We start from the raw sequence: 13,234 nt of genomic DNA, 5'->3' as shown, positions 1-13,234 counted from the left end.
CCCATGTCAAATGTCGGAGGGACCACAGGCCCAGCTTTTGTCTGGCCTTACTTAAAAGTCCGGCCCAATTGCCTGTCCCCTTGACCTCCTCATCAAAGTATACCCCAAGGATCTTGATGTCTGCCCGCTGCACATGTACTTCCACACCCTGCAATTTTTCCTTCCCCCATGGCCCAAACATCTTTGCTATAGATTTACTCCTGTTCAATTTCGCCCCTGAAGCTTTGCCAAACCAATCAGTCAGTTCAAATACCCTTTGTACAGAGTGTGTGTTTGTACATAGTACGTTTACATCATCCATGTAAAGCACACATCGTGATTCCTGTCCCTCCCCTCCCGGTATATGCATGCCTTTTATCCAGGCATCTTGTCTTAAGATCTGTGCGAGTGGTTCGATGCAGGCAACATACAGCAAGGAGGATAACGGGCAGCCCTGACGGACACCGCGATTTAAATTTATCGCTTTTGATGGTCTCCCGTTTACCATAATCCTGCTAGTTATGTCGTTGTACAGTAATCCCACCCATTTTATCAGCCTCCCAGGAAAGCCCACTTTTTGCAGTACCTGTAACAGGTACTGGTGCGAGACCCGATCAAACGCTTTTTCGAAATCCAGATTTAACACTATGAGCCTCATTTGTCTGTCCCTCGCATGACAGATGGTGTCTCTGATCAGTATTAGGCCATCGGTGATCCTCCTTCCTGGTACTGCACACGCCTGGTCTGGGTGAATAAAATCCTTTAAAACAGTAGACATGCGTAATGCTAAAATTTTGCTAAAAAGTTTAAGATCCACATTTAAAAGAGTGATCGGTCTCCAGTTTTTCAAATTTTTTCTATCCCCTTTCTTAAATAAAAGCGTTACAAGACCCTCTGTGAAAGCCCTTGGCAGTTCAGTTAAGTTGTCCAGTTCTCTAAATACCTCTAAAATGTCCTGTTTTAAAATATCCCAGAATGTCCTATAAAATTCGCATGGCAATCCGTCTGCTCCCGGCGTTTTGCCAGCTTTAAAGCTTTTCATGCTATTATCTAGCTCCAATTCTGTGATGTCCTTCACTAACGTGTCTGCATTTGCAATTCGCGATGTCATCTTACCTAACACTTCTCTCATTACATTATAATTTATTGGCTCAGCGGCATATAGATTTGTATAAAAATCCTCCACTGCTGTCATTATGTTTTCCATTCCGCTTATCTTTTTACCATTGTCCGTGTGTAACTCCGTTAGAGGTGTGTTTTTTTCCATCACCCGCTTAAAAAAGAATCTAGTACATTTCTCATCAGATTCAAGCTTTTCTGCCTTTGCCCTTAAAATAATCCCTTTGCTTTGTGCCGTTGCCAACTCACGCATTTCCTTCTTCACTTCTTCTATTTCCATGCTAAAATCGTGCCCATTATTAACCAGGTTAAAATATCGCTGGAGGCGCTTTTGTAAGCCAGCCATTTGCCGGCGTTCCTTTGCTTTTTGGCGTCGCCCCACTCTTTGGAAAAACTCTGCCGCTTTTTGTTTCACCATAATCCACCATTCTAACTTTGTATCACACAGGTCTTGTAGTGACTTCCAAGACTCATATTCTTCTCTAAACTCTGCCTGTACTGTCTTCTCTGCCAAAGCTGTGCAATTTAGTTTCCATGTGCCCGTCCCTCTTAACCCACCATCCCCTAGTGTGAGTGCACTCCTCAAAAGAGCATGGTCAGAGAAAAAGACAGGTGTTATTGATGCCTCCATAACCTTACACCCTCTTATGAAAACATAATCAATTCGGGAAGCCCTAGTGCCATCCGGGCTTCTCCATGTAAACCCGGGATCGCGTGGCCTTGTACTTTTAAAACTGTCTACCAATTTAAAATCAGTTAAAATCCCCTTTAAACACCGTGATGTTTTATCCAATTTAACGTCTGTCCCTTTTCTCAGTCTTCCTGTTTCCTCTAATATGCAGTTAAAATCCCCTCCCACTATTAGCGGCATATTCCCTACTAAATGCATCTGTAATGTTTCTAGCTGTTCATGTCTCTCATGTTTTTCTGTAAAACCATATATGTTTAAGACCTTAAAAACTGTGCCTAAAAAACTTAAAACCATTAGCATGATTCGCCCTTCTTGTATAATGGTCACCTCTTGTATGATTAGGTCAGGGTTTTTCACTAAAATGGCCACTCCATCTGCCTTGTTTGCATTTGAGCCACTCCATACTGATTGCCCCACCCGCCACTTTTCTTCCCACTGCCTGTATGATTTCATATATGGTAAGGCACATTCCTGTAGTAAAATAATGTCAGCCTTCTCTTTACTTAAAAACTGTAAAATGTTTTCAGCTCTTAGCAGCGATCTAATGCTTCTTACATTGATTGTGGATATGGTAAGTGTCATAATGATGTTGAGTAAAGTAACCCACAAGGTAAGACTATTTCCCATGATTAATAATGGTGTGTTCTTCTTGCTTTTCAGATGGAGATTCTGACGGGCATGTACAGAGGCTGAGACACGACTGGCAACGCCAAAGAGGACCAAACCACAAAACTGCCGCATTTCGCTAAAACCAATAGGTCTGTATGCATGTTAAAAACATAAATAATGCATTCATACATTTTATAAAAGGATGTGTATGCTCTACCACCTATAATATGCATTTTACAATGTCTCATATTTTTATTTTGTCCTCGCATCATGAAGAGTGAGGAATCCACATCACTTCTTCAGACACCCTTTCTTCTTTAATCCATCTCGTGGAGCTTAATGGGGGTTCACCTAGTGGCTCTGCACCCATTTGCGCTTCACCTAAGTAGTCTTCTCTCATTTCTTCTAGCTCCACCCCGCGCCTACGCCTGGGTGTGGAAGCCTTGAGTCGTATGTGGGCGAAGGCAATTGCATTGGGGGAGGTCTCTGGCCACCGACGCTGTACATCATCCGATAAGGAGCTCAGCGCTTCCTGTCGGACTTCTTGAGCGTCCTCTGGCTCTAGAGATACCGCCAATTTTTTGGCTGTCTGACCATCAGGTAGGGAAGTGGATGATTCTCCACTCTCCTCCGAGACTGTCGTCATTGCCAGTTCTCCTTTTCTGTTTTCCATCCCTTCCCTTCTATTTTTAAAACTCACTTCCACCTCACCTTCTGGGTTCGCTACATGTTCCTCATTTATGGTTTCTAAATCTTGTTGTACTGCGGGCGGTGCTTCCACTCCACCCACTTCCCTCCCCCTTTCCCTTCTTTCTCTAAAAACTCCTGCCTCCCTCTTCCGTTTTTCTTCCTCTCTTCCACTCACAGGTTGCACATCCACCCTGCTTGTAATGGTACCTATACATTCCTCAAGTATGCTTTCCAAATCTTGCAAGTCTTGTAACCCAGGGGGCGGTGCTTCCACCTGTACTCCGCCCCCTACCCTCCCTCTTGCCCCTTTCTCTCTAGTCCCTCTGGCCCCCCTCTTCCGTTTACCCACCATTTCACTTGGTCCCACCCCTTCACTTGGCCCCGCCCCTTCACTTGGCCCCGCCCCTTCACTTGGCCCCGCCCCTTCACCTGGCCCCGCCCCTTCACCTGGCCCCGCCCCTTCACTCGGCCCCGCCCCTTCACTCGGCCCCGCCCCTTCACTCGGCCCCGCCCCTTCACTCGGCCCCGCCCCTTCACTTGGCCCCGCCCCTTCACTCGGCCCCGCCCCTTCACTCGGCCCCGCCCCTTCTTCCCCATTCTTCTTTCCTGCCTGCTCACCATGCTGCATGTCGGCCATTTTTGTTTTGTGTGTTTGTTCCTCTGCCATTTTAGCTTTAACTTTATTCGCAAACGATAACGGACACTCTCTAAAAAGGTGGTTATCTTCCCCACACAGGTTGCATTTCCTTCCATTAGGACAATTTTCAAAGACGTGGCCCACTTCCCTACACTTTTTGCACACAGTTACCTGACAAGCTTCTGCTAAATGCCCAAACTCTCCACACTTCCGGCACAGTTTGGGCATTCCCTGATAGAAGATATAGCCCCTATTTTCCCCCAAGGCTATCATGGACGGTATGTGCTGCAGACCCAAGTACCCTGTTGGCTCTAGCTTCAATTGTACCGACGCTTTCCAAGAGCATGTCCATATGCCGTCTTCGTCCATTACCTTACTAGGCGGAGTTTTAACTATACAATACCTGCCCAGCCAGGTACCTATATCCTCTCCTGTGACCGTTTCATTGAACATTCTGACATATACCAATTTCTGTGGGTTGACAGTTAGTTTTTCTACTATGAACAAGGCAAACTGGTCTCTGTGTTTCTCATATCTTTGCCAAAAGTCCTGCAGCCCTGCTGCTGTCCTAAAACTAACGTCATATCCTCTGTTACCAGGCAGTGCTAAAATACAATTTAAATCCGTGGCCTTAAACCCCAAGCATCTCTGAATTAGTTTTCTAGAAAAGTCCAATCTAGATAGTTCTCCTAGATTTTCCTCTGAGCCCATGTATCGGAAGCGGACACTATGGTGCCTCCTCACACCGACTCTAGCAGCCGACATGGTGGAGGCACCTCTAGTTTAAAAGCTAGCAGCTGGCAGCTAACTCCACAGCCGATACAGGACCCACAAAAGAAAAAAACAGCACTTACCTTTGTTGGCCGCCGAAACCCAGACACTGGGCGCCTACAAACCGTCCACCACAGCACCCTCCTTGCAAGATGTTCTCCACTCCAAAATGCACCTAGACAATTAAAAAAAAAAAAGAACAAAAGTTTGATTAATTTTCCACCACTTTCTCCCTTACAATTGTACTCTCTGAAAGAAAATGGCCGCCGCCACTGATAGGCTGCAGTCAGGTATCTCCAAAGAGTCGATCGCTGTCTCCGCCCCTTGATCTTAGCCAAAAGGCCGAGAAGCGATAACCTGAAATGGGCGCTGGCCTGGGCGCCGGCCTCGCCGGCACAGGCCTCCCCTCCGCGGAGACAGCGCCCTTCCTTCCTTCCTTCCGGCCGTACGTACGCTCACCCTTCCCTTCGTGCCACGCCCACCCCTACGTTTATACACATTCTCATTGTACAGATTGTTGCGGCCCTGCCCGGAGGCAGAGCGCTCCAAAAAATCAATTTGACTCTTTGACGTTCCCCTCCACGGAAATCTTTAGTAAAAGGCGAAAGATTTGTGCGTGAATGAAGAGAAACCCGAGCTATAGCCATGTAGGCTCAGGCGTCCCGCTACGCCAACCTAAAGCCTAGCTCGTTTGTTCGCGGTAACAAGGGAGGAGCCTGCGGGGCTGTGGCTTGTTGGCAACATCAGGCAGGCAGGCAGGCAGGGCTGGCAGGCTATAATGGAGAGAGAGAGAGAGAGAGAGAGGAGGGGAAAAAACAGTAACAATCTCAAAAAAAAAAAAAAAAAAAAAAAAAAAAAGAACAAAAACGGAGGGAAAACTGCAAACCGCCGAAAGGGGAGTGGCCTCCGCTCGCACTGCATTTGTGACCAGCTGACAAGGCAGTGAGAGAGACAGAGACCACTCACTCCCCTTCATTCTTACTTATTCTGGTTTTTTTTAAAGGAGTGAGCGCTTTTGGCTGCTTTGTTTTATTTATTCACACAGACAGACAGACAGAGACAGACAAATCAACCAGCAAATGTAAAAATAAAGTTTTATAATATAATATTATATATATATATATATATATATATACACACACACACACACACACACACACACACACACACACACACACACACACATATTACAAATTCATTAAAATAAACAGGCTGATCATACCATACAACCAGCAACAAACTCTTTCTTTTCCACACGTTTAGGAAGGTGCACCGTTCCTGGAGGTACTGCAATACCAGGTCGATGCGTGGGGCGAACGGGGCAAGCCCCTGTTTCGCCTCCCTGTTCTAAAAATCCATTTAATATGAAGTCCTCATATAGAGGACGTATCAGATATTAAACTGATAAGAACAGATTTTTTTTTTTTTTTTGACAATGTTTATTGAGTCTTTACATCAATAAATACAGCGTCACTTTTATGTTAAAAAAGCAGCATACACATTAGATAAAAGGATGGTTAAAAGACACAATAGTCATGCATTTTAAAACCATTTTTACAATCTTTTCTCTTTTAAAAGCCACATCCTTGCATCTGTTAAAATAGTACATAAAAGGTTTTATTATAGAAGCATTTTAAAAGCCCTTAAAGTCCAAAACAGTTTAATATCATAAAACCTTTTCAATGTCCAATTCACTACTTTGTGTATTGTCCTTTTCAGATGTATTGCAAACCCTGCTCCCCCCCGTCCAAGACCACAAGGAGAGAGGAAGGCAGAGATGAACCCAGCCGGGAGGCCGAGGTGCGTGCATCCGCAGCTCCTCCCGCCCTCCGTCGAGGTCCCTTCCTGTGCGTCTCCAGAGGAAGTCCTCCCCTGAGCCCGCTGTCTCCTTTCAGGCATCCCTGTCCCCTCAGGAAACGTCGGCGGGAGCCCCGGTCGGTGGTGGCAGGGACCCCCCTGCGTGTGACCTCGGCCCCCTCCTCCAAATGGCGACGCCCGGCGCCACCTGCAGCGTTGTTGTTACCATCTTTTTCATAGCGTGGAGGGGCACCGTGACGCGCTTCCCCACCAGCAGGTTGCGGGAGGTCCACAGTGCGGCCGTCACGCTTGTAAGGGTGAGCCAGAGTGCCTTGAATTCTTTTGATGGTAACTTTTCTACACCCTGGCCCACCCCGTTCACCGCTAACCGGTAACTTTGCGGGTGGACCTCCCCTGCTGGCAGGCTTGGGCATTCCAGGGGGCCGATCGCGGCCCACAGGTCCCTGGCCACGCTGCACTCCCAAAGGACGTGCCGCACGGTCTCAGGCTGGCCGCAGCCTGGCCGTGGGCACACTGCCGTTGCCCCCATGCCCCGGGAGTGCATCACCGCCCGGACCGGGAGGACTTCATGGGCCACCATCCAGGTAAGGTCCTTCTGTTTGTTCCGGAGGGCCGGGTGGGCCGCGTTCGCCCACACTCTCCGAGCCTCCGCCGTCGTCATCCCCACCACTCTGCTCACCTCCTCACGATCCTGAACAAGGGAGACCAGGGTTTTAGCATTTGTCATTTCTTGAACAGTGCATTTTTCCAACTCATACTTTTTTAAAAATTTCTTAATAAAAAGGTATTCGTGTGGCAGTTTAAAAGATACTGGCGTTCTTAAATCTGGTTTTAAAATGCCTATGGTTTGCAGATAGGACCCCATCCAGAACCGAGCCATAATGGCTGTCTTGGTCCTGGATGGGGATGTTGCGTACTCTATATGTGCTGCTGTAAATTTGCTGCCTAAAAACAGGTGGGGGTCTGGGAGCCCCTTCCCTCCATTTTCCGGTCTCTTCTTTACTGTCTCTCTTCTCAGGCGCTCCCACTTGGACCCCCACAGGAAGTAGAAGATCGCCCGATCCAAACCTAAAAGAAAGCTCCTTGGAGGACTAAAAACAGAGCACAGCAATAAAAGCAAAGGTAAAATCACCGCTTTTATCACTAAAATTTTCCCTTCTAAAGTCAATTGTCGTAGTCCCCACAGTCCAAGTCTCTGTCTAACTTTCCCTAAGGTTGTTGTCCAATTTCCGCTCCCTCCTCCTGCCCGGTCAAATTTCACCCCTAAAATCCTGATGTTTGTTTCTTTAAAATTTACCCCTAAAACAGTTGGTACGTTCGTCCATGGTCCAAAAAGCTGTGCCTCAGTCTTGTCTCGGTTCAGTTTGGCTCCAGAGGCCCTCCCAAACCATTCTGTTACCTCTAGGGTCCTCTGGGCCGACACCATGTCTGTGCATAAAACTGTCACGTCGTCCATGTATAATGAACATTTCACCGTCAGTCCCCCTGGCAGAGTCAGTCCATTGATCCATTGGTCCCTTCTCAAGATTTGCGCCAGTGGTTCCATGCATGTGACGAACAAGAGCGGGGATAAGGGACAACCCTGCCGTACTCCTGAGCGAATAGTGATCGCCTTGGAGAGGTGCCCATTTACCAAAATTCTGCTATTGATGTCGTTGTACAACAGGCCCACCCATGCTATAAACCTCCCGGGGAACCCCATCTTTTGCAGTACCTGAAACAGGTACTGGTGTGAGACCCGATCAAAAGCTTTTTCGAAATCTAAATTTAATGCTAATAACCGAATGTTTCTGTCTCTCACATAACAGATGGAGTCACGGATCAGGATCAAGTTGTCCGTGATCCTCCGCCCCGGCACTGCGCAAGCTTGATCTGGGTGAATCACGTCTTCTAAAACCAATGACATTCGTCTTGCTAAAATTCTGCTAAAAAGCTTACAATCGACGTTTAAAAGTGTGATAGGTCTCCAATTGCTGATCTCTGATTTTTCCCCTTTTTTGTGCAGCAGAGTCACTATCCCTGACCTAAAACTGTCAGGTAAAACGTCACAAGTCTGGAAGTCTGTAAAAATACATAAAAGGTCCCCTACTAAAATGTCCCAAAAGGTTTTGTAAAACTCCACGGGGAGCCCATCCTCTCCCGGGGACTTCCCTGTTTTAAAACCTTTTAAAACATTTTGTAGTTCCTCTGTCGTAAAATCTGTAGTTAAAAGTTCATCATCTTTAATTTTATTTTCCAATAAATTGGTCACTTCTTCCATTGTTGTTTTGTGTGTTTTCTTTTCACCATATAAATCTTCATAAAACCTTTCTACCACCCCCATGATCCCATGATTTGTATTCATTATTTTGTCTCCATCTTGTAATTTAGTAACCCCTCCTCCCCGCGCCACTGTTTTCTTGAAAAAATATCTTGTGCATTTTTCCCCTTCTTCTAGTTCCTGTTCTTTACAAGTCATTATATGTCTTTTGCTTACCTCCTCCATTAAAAGTCTAATTTCTTCTCTTACCTGTTTTATTTCCTCATTAAAATCAAACCCTTGGTTCACCAGATTGAAATACCTCTGTAACCTTCTTTGCAGCCCCATCATGCGCCTTTTCTGTTTTTTCTTTTTAAAAGTTCCCACCCTTTTAAAAAACGTCTTGGTCCTTCCCTTTACCATCTCCCACCACTGTGCACGTGAATCGTACCGGTCTTGGAGGGACTGCCAAAGTCTGTACTGCTCCCTGTATTCGTCTCTCACCCCTTCATCCTGCAGCAGGGAGCAGTTCAGCTTCCACAGCCCTCCCCCTATCGTCACATCTGTGGGGAAAGAAAGGGTGCAAGACAGTAAGGCGTGGTCTGAGAAAAACATGGGGATCAATCTAGCATCTGATGGTGGGCAGTCACGTGTGAAGATGTAGTCAATTCTAGAGGCCCGGGAACCATCACCACTCGACCAGGTGAAGCCCTCCTCCCGTGGATGCATGGTCCTGTAACAGTCCACTAAATTAAAATCAGTTATCAAATTTGCCAATCTTCCCGATGTTTTGTCTAGTTTAAAACTCTCTCCCACATTTCTCCTATCTTTTTTACTTAAAACACAATTAAAATCCCCACCCACTACTATCGGATCCCTCCCCAGCATGCGGGGCTGCAAATCCTCCAGCAAACCATATCTTTCCTCTTTCTCATTAAAACCATACACATTTAAGACTTTAAAATCCCTCCCTAAAAAATGCAAATTAGCTAAAATGGCCCGCCCATCACTCACCACAGTGCAGTCCTTCACCACAAGTCTAGGGTTATTTATTAGGATAGCAACACCATCTGACTTGTTGTAGTGCGACCCACTCCAGAGAGAGGGACCCGCAGCCCAGCGCTGCTCCCAGTCTCTGTATGATCTCAGGAAGGGGATTGCACATTCTTGTAATAAAATGATATCGGCTGTCACTGTTCCTAAAAAAGTCAGAATGCTCTGTGCTCTCAAAGGTGCTCTCACACTCCTCACATTAATGGTGGCGATCGTGAGAGACATGAGCACGTTTAAAAGGAGGTAAAACCACAACATTCTTGGTTGACCTAAAAGCAACTGGAACTAGAAACCTTTCAACACAATAAAATCCATTAAAACTAGTCTAAATCCATTCCTAAAACCATTTCCATTTTCCTCCTGCCAGGGTGAAAGAAGTCTAAAACTGGGATATCTTCTGTCCCTGATCGATCAGGAGTCGACGCTCTTCCTCTTGGTGGTAAGTGTAAAAACGATACCTCGTTCGGTGAACCACCCGGCCAGCAGGGGTCAGACCTCTCTGAGGGAGGGGTATCCTTATCTGCTGTAGCCCGCTGTTTCTTTTCATCCATCATTAAGGGGGACTCTGCCGGTCTCTTCCCCACTTGTGCGCTTGGGAGTGAGGTATCTAACTGTTTTTTCCCCCATTGTTCCACCAAGGGGGATTCTGCAGGCCTCTTGGATGCTTGTGCTCCTGGGAGAGAGTCTTCAGAGCTGCTCTCTAACCCTGGTATACTCACCTCTGACATTGTCTCAATAGAGGACCGCCCTTCTTCACTCCCTGTAGCCCCTCCCACCCCCTTTGCTCCTTGTTCCTCCCCTCCTGTTTCAGCCTCTTCCGGTTGCTCCACCCGTGAGCCCCTCCCTTCTTCCCCCTTGCCTGCCCCGCCCCCCTGATGTGTCTCGTTTCCCGCCAAAACCTCTGGCTCCGCCCCTTCTTCTCCGTCTCCCTTCTCTTGTTCTTCACCATGCTTCTTTTCGGCCATTTTTGTTACCCCTTCCCATGCTGCCTTGAGTTTGTTTGCGAAAGAATATGGACAATCTCTAAAGAGATGGTTTTTTCCCCCGCAAAGGTTACACAACCTACCATTCGGACATTCCTGAAAAGTGTGTCCAATTTCTCTACACTTACTGCACACAATTTGGGTACAAGCTTCGGCATAATGGTCCATTCCCCCACATTTACGGCACACTTTTGGCATGCCTTGATAATGTATGTACCCCCTATTTTCCCCCAACACAATTACCTGTGGCAGATGTTTCAACCCTAGGTACCCAGTCTCGTCCTCCCATTGTTTAATGGGTATTCTCCATGAACAGTTCCAGATATTATCTTCGTCCACGACTTTCACAGGTGGACCTACAACTTGACAAAACCGTCTTAGCCATGCACATATATCTTCTGAACATACTGTCTCATTGAACATCTTCACAATCACAGTTTTTCTGGCATGATCTGTTAATTTTTCAACCTTAAACATATCAAACTTTCCTTGTACTTCCTTAAACCTTTCCCAAAAAGTATTCAAATACACTGCATTCCTAAAACTGACATCAAACCCTTTGTTTTGGGGCAAAGTTATGAGGCAGTTTAAAGCTTCTGGGTGAAATTGTAAGGTTGTCTGGATTAGATTTCTAGAGAAATCTAACCTAGACATGTGAAACAGCTTTCCATTTACATCTTCTTCAAACAGGAACCTCACACTGTGGTGCCTCCTCATGCCTGCTCGTGGAGCAGACATGGTGGGAGGCACCACACCCCTTAAACCTTTCTAAAGGAGACTAAAATACCAGTAAAACAGTTAACCAGGGAATACTAAAACCAATTTAAACCACAATAAAACTCCTAATATAACAATCAAAAAATAATAATAATAATAATACCAACACTTACCTTACTAACCACAATCCTTTTCTTTGTTCCTCACCACATGCAAAATATATCTCCAGAGTCAAACGGCTGAAGCCACAAGGCTACAGTCAAGAAGGCTCCGGAGTCGATCCCAGTCCCGACCTTCTGATCTTAGCCAAAAGGCCGAGAAGCGATAACCTGAAATGGGCGCTGGCCTGGGCGCCGGCCTCGCCGGCACAGGCCTCCCCTCCGCGGAGACAGCGCCCTTCCTTCCTTCCAGCCGTACGTACGCTCACCCTTCCCTTCGTGCCACGCCCACCCCTACGTTTATACACATTCTCATTGTACAGATTGTTGCGGCCCTGCCCGGAGGCAGAGCGCTCCAAAAAATCAATTTGACTCTTTGACGTTCCCCTCCACGGAAATCTTTAGTAAAAGGCGAAAGATTTGTGCGTGAATGAAGAGAAACCCGAGCTATAGCCATGTAGGCTCAGGCGTCCCGCTACGCCAACCTAAAGCCTAGCTCGTTTGTTCGCGGTAACAAGGGAGGAGCCTGCGGGGCTGTGGCTTGTTGGCAACATCAGGCAGGCAGGCAGGCAGGGCTGGCAGGCTATAATGGAGAGAGAGAGAGAGAGAGAGAGGAGGGGAAAAAACAGTAACAATCTCAAAAAAAAAAAAAAAAAAAAAAAAAAAAGAACAAAAACGGAGGGAAAACTGCAAACCGCCGAAAGGGGAGTGGCCTCCGCTCGCACTGCATTTGTGACCAGCTGACAAGGCAGTGAGAGAGACAGAGACCACTCACTCCCCTTCATTCTTACTTATTCTGGTTTTTTTTAAAGGAGTGAGCGCTTTTGGCTGCTTTGTTTTATTTATTCACACAGACAGACAGACAGACAGAGACAGACAGACAAATCAACCAACAAATGTAAAAATAAAGTTTTATAATATATATATATATATATATATATATATATATATATATATATATATATATATATATATACATACACACACACACACACACACACACACACACATATTACAAATTCATTAAAATAAACAGGCTGATCATACCATACAACCAGCAACAAACTCTTTCTTTTCCACACGTTTAGGAAGGTGCACCGTTCCTGGAGGTACTGCAATACCAGGTCGATGCGTGGGGCGAACGGGGCAAGCCCCTGTTTCGCCTCCCTGTTCTAAAAATCCATTTAATATGAAGTCCTCATATAGAGGACGTATCAGATATTAAACTGATAAGAACAGATTTTTTTTTTTTTTTTTTTTTTTTTTTTTTTTGGTTATTGTCACAGGTTACAAGCAAGATTCATTTCACAACTGAATACAATTCATGCATGTCATTGAATTTTACAATAAAGGAAAATTTCTTCTGAGTTGTGTTTCTTGTGTGTTGATTGTGTGTTGAAGGGGGTGCGTGACCATTGCGTATAATATATTACAATAAAAGGTATAATAAAAACAATAAAAGAGTCATATATATACAATGGGCATGTTTTCCATTTGCCTACATATGCATTTATCTGCCTTGCTGTACACTCATCCCACGCTCCATGTGGCCTTCCCCATCCTGAGGTTATGTATGCACATTTACCCCCCATGCATGCTTTGCAGTAAGCCCAACAGAAAACATAAGATGCAAATGCCGTTCCTAAAGGGGGAGGGGACGGGACGCCGGCCCCGCGAGTCTCCGCCCACTCTCCCGTCTCTGGGCCTGCCCCCTGGCCGCCCAGCGGAGATCCTCTTAAACCATGGCTCGCTGCTCCTCCAAGTGGTCTG

General features: G+C 46.1%; 2 non-coding genes and 2 pseudogenes across 2 annotated transcripts; all 4 read right to left on the bottom strand.

Moving 5' to 3' along the window:
- Window positions 1-5,017: 5,017 nt before the first annotated feature.
- Window positions 5,018-5,136, bottom strand: LOC143486159 (U5 spliceosomal RNA). Its single transcript, XR_013123157.1, has one exon. It is a non-coding gene; the product is annotated as a U5 spliceosomal RNA (small nuclear RNA).
- Window positions 5,137-5,758: 622 nt separating this feature from the next.
- LOC143486602 (U2 spliceosomal RNA) lies at window positions 5,759-5,937 on the bottom strand (annotated as a pseudogene).
- Window positions 5,938-11,795: 5,858 nt separating this feature from the next.
- On the bottom strand, window positions 11,796-11,914 carry LOC143486158 (U5 spliceosomal RNA). The gene has a single exon (XR_013123156.1). It is a non-coding gene; the product is annotated as a U5 spliceosomal RNA (small nuclear RNA).
- A 637-nt stretch (window positions 11,915-12,551) lies between these two features.
- Window positions 12,552-12,762, bottom strand: LOC143486615 (U2 spliceosomal RNA; annotated as a pseudogene).
- Between the last annotated feature and the right edge of the window lie 472 nt (window positions 12,763-13,234).

The sequence above is a fragment of the Brachyhypopomus gauderio genome, unplaced genomic scaffold (assembly GCF_052324685.1).
Source record: "Brachyhypopomus gauderio isolate BG-103 unplaced genomic scaffold, BGAUD_0.2 sc44, whole genome shotgun sequence".
In the NCBI taxonomy this organism is placed as follows: Eukaryota; Metazoa; Chordata; class Actinopteri; order Gymnotiformes; family Hypopomidae; genus Brachyhypopomus; species Brachyhypopomus gauderio.
The sequence above is the reverse complement of the archived record's forward strand: the minus strand, read 5'-3'. Positions and strand labels throughout refer to the sequence as shown.